At 45.1% G+C, this 3,860-nt stretch overlaps 1 pseudogene; it reads left to right on the top strand.

Annotated features, from left to right (window-relative positions):
* LOC111956602 (integrin alpha-6-like) overlaps positions 1-3,860 on the top strand; it is a 57,753-nt pseudogene that overhangs the window by 36,939 nt on the left and 16,954 nt on the right.

Below are 3,860 nucleotides of genomic sequence, written 5' to 3'. Positions count from 1 at the left end.
GTACAGCGCCTAGCTTTGGCCGATCCGGATGCAACATATTGGTGTCATCAGTCGTKTTGGGAATGGGTTGGTGTTTCTGTTTGGTTTGGTCCCTTCATGTTGTGTCATGCATGGTCAGCACAACATTATTATAACATTATCTTCTATTGCTTGTCCATCTACATCTACAGCCACAGTCAGTCACTGGCTGCGTTTACACAGGCAGCCCAATTCTGATCTTTTCTTCATAAATTCGTCTTTTGACCAAACAGATCAGCTCTGAAAAAGAGCTGATGTGAAAAGTTCTGATTTGAAAGACAAACTAGTGGAAAAAAGATTAGAATCGGGCTGCCTGTGTAAACTCAGTCAGTGTTCCATCCATATCTGTGACCATGCAGTGCATCAAACATTTAGTAAAGCACCATCTCACCTGAAACATGTCTGTATCTATGTGGACATACATTGACWGACGGATTGATTGATTGATTGGTGAATTATCTCTCTCCTATCAGGCTTTTCTCTGGACTCAGGGAAGGCCATCACGAAGAAGGGTCAGCTGACAGTGGTTGCAGGGGCTCCGAGAGCCCATCACAGCGGAGAGGTGGTGTTACTAAAGAAGGAGTCCGATGAGTCCTCCATGCTGTCACCAGAGTACATCCTGGAAGGGGAGGGGTTAGCCTCATCGTTCGGCTACGACCTCGCTGTGGTGGATCTCACTGGAGACGGGTATGAGAAGACAAGACCATGATACTATTCCCAGGGCCGGCGTAATGGGCGGGGCTTAGGGGGCCTGGTCTGCCCTACCGTACCTCCTTGCCTGTCCAAATAACATATTGAATATTGATCATTTATTTGACCGAGACTCGCGCAGACAGAAAGAAGCTTCAATCTCAGATAAAGCATCCGAGCGAGCGAGCGAAACAGCGCCCCTCTGTCTCAGTATGTGTAGAAGAGTATGGCATGTCATACTTTTTCTGACCAGACAGAATCAGATACACGGGCTACATATAGTAAGACAGAGGGGCGCTGTTTCACTTGTTAGTTTCAGCAGAGAGGAAGAGGTGAAGTGAGAGGGCTTACTCTCTCCAAAATCTGTCCAGAACAAGTCCAATGCGTTTTTATGGGCATAATATGCAGACCCAAGTTTGTCGCCTGCCTTCCCGCCTTTGGGACAACAACTCCCATTGTTAGGGCGGAAACATGAGCATCTTGTTATTATATACARATCTTTGGTTTCAGACTCTTGCGAATTTAAAAAGAAAGTTGGCAGGGTACACAGTGCACTGTTAGGTTAATGGCTTCCCCTTAAGTAAATTGATTTATATAATTACGGTCTAACTACGGTCTAAGTAAAAACATTCAAAATAKTTCACCAGAGAGCATGACTTAGCCACAGAGGCTCATTAGCTTGTTTTTAAAAATACCTGTGGATTGTTTCAAATCACAAGTGTGTAAGGCTATGCTTATTTGGCAATCCCGCAATTTGGGTATTGTGAATGGCAATATACCTAGCCGATTGAGTTGCGGCTGTCAGTGAAAAGCATCTCAAATCTGTGTTAGATAATGTGTCTTGAGTATAATAAAAAAATTGCAACGAGGAGGAGAGGGGTGTGAGGCGAAGATATGGCGCATCTGTCAAGGGGTGCGTAACTGGTGGCATGGAAGTTAAACGCAGGAGAGCAGAACTTGGTAAATAGCCGGAGCCGTTTAATGTACATAACTACCGGCATACAAAAGTAACAAAACACATGGGCACAACACCCGTATCGCACCAGTCACATAAAGCACACGTACTTACAATAAACAATTACCGACAAGGACATGGGGGAAACAGAGGGAACATATACGACATGTAATCAGGGAATTGAAACCAGGTGAGTGCGACAACAAGACAAAACCAAATGGAACATGAAAAATAGATCGATGATGGCTAGAAGACCGGTGACGTCATCCGCCGAACACCGCCCGAACAAGGAGAGGAACCGACTTCGGCAGAAGTCGTGACAGTACCCCCCCCTTGACGAGCGGCTCCAGCAGCGCGCCGACACCGGCTTCGGGGACGACCCGGAGGATGAGGCGCAGGGCGATCCSGGCGCAGACGGTGGAAATCCCACAGCATAGAAGGGTCCAACACGTCCTCCTCCGGGAACCCAGCATCTCTCCTCCGGACCGTACCCCTCCCAGTCCACGAGGTATTGAAGGCCCCTCGCCCGACGTCTCGAATCCAGGATGGATCGAACGGAGTACGCCGGGGCCCCCTCGATGTCCAGAGGGGGCGGAGGAACCTCCTGCACCTCAGACTCCTGGAGCGGAACAGCCACCACCGGCCTGAGGAGAGACACATGGAACGAGGGGTTAATGCGGTAATCAGGAGGAAGCTGTAACCTATAACATACCTCGTTCACTCTCCTCATGACTTTAAATGGCCGCCGAACAACGCCCGAACAACGCCCGAACAAGGAGAGGAACCGACTTCGGCAGAAGTCGTGACAGTACCCCCCCTCGTGACAGCGTCTCTCTCCAGAATGCACTCTGGCTGCTCCGGACAGGAGGGAGACTCTGGCTGCTCCGGACAGGAGGGAGACTCTAGCTTCTTTTGTTGGCACTCCAATATGTCCCATAAACATCACAAATGGTCCTTTTGTTTGATTAATTCCRTCCATATATATCCAAATTGTCCATTTATTTGGCGYGTTTGATCTAGAAAAAAACAGCTTCCAATTTGCRCAACGTCACTACAAAATATCTCAAAAATTACCTCTAAACTTTGCCAAAACATTTCAAACTACTTTTGTAATACAACTTTAGGTATTTTTAAACCTTAATAATCGATCAAATTGAAGACGGGTCTATCTGTTTTCAATACAGGAGGACAACAAACTAACGCTACTTTTCTAGTCTTGCGCAACTCTCAAACATTACACATAACGTTACACTGATTCCAGATGGCCGTACTTCTTCATTGGASAAAGGAATAACCTCAACCAATTTCCAAAGACAGGTTGATTAGAAATCTAGTATCCCAATGAAAACTCATTGAACAGACAGTGTGACCTAAAAATGATTTTGCCTGCTACATAAGTTCTGTTATACTCACAGACATGATTCAAACAGTTTTAGAAACTTCAGAGTGTTTTCTATCCAAATCTACTAATGATATGCATATTTATTCTGGGGATGAGTAGAAGGAAGTTGAAATTGGGCACGCTATTTATCCAAAAGTGAAAATTGCTGCCCCTATCCTAGAGAAGTTAATGCACATATTATTACAGTCATTTACTGTTTTCATTCTCGGAGTGGAAACGTTGTTTGCAAAGTTCACAACCTGCTACACTTCTGAGAAACAAGTTAAAACTTCTTAGGGATAGGGGGCACAATTTTCACATCCAGATGAAAAGCGTGCCCAAGTAAACTGCCTGTTACTCGGCCCAGAAGCTAGGATATGCATATAATTTGGATAGAAAACACTCTGAAGTTTCTAAAATTGTTAGAATAATGTCTGTGAGTATAAAAGAATTGATTTGGCAGGCGAAACCCTGAGCAAATCCATCCAGGGAAAACATTTTTTGAGCTCATTGTGTTTCCATTGTTTCTTTGGGATCCTGATTTATAAGGGCCCTGGTTGCAGTTCCTATGGCTTCCACTAGATGTCAACAGTCTTTAGAAATTGGTTGATGTTTTTCTTTTGAGAAATGAAGAAAGTACGGCTGTTCTTTTTGAGTGTCACTCTGAAAGGCTCAAGTCTTTTGTTACGTGTTCCGTGGTGTTTTTTTCGGTATTGAAAACAGATTAACCTGTCTTAACCTCTCTTGGGTATGTGGGACGTTAGCGTCCCACCTCTTCAACAGCCAGTGAAATTGCTGGGCGCCAAATTCAAATAC

Source organism: Salvelinus sp. IW2-2015, linkage group LG32, assembly GCF_002910315.2.
Source record: "Salvelinus sp. IW2-2015 linkage group LG32, ASM291031v2, whole genome shotgun sequence".
Lineage (NCBI taxonomy): Eukaryota > Metazoa > Chordata > Actinopteri > Salmoniformes > Salmonidae > Salvelinus > Salvelinus sp. IW2-2015.
Note: the sequence above shows the minus strand (reverse complement) of the source record. Positions and strands in the feature narration are given on the sequence as shown.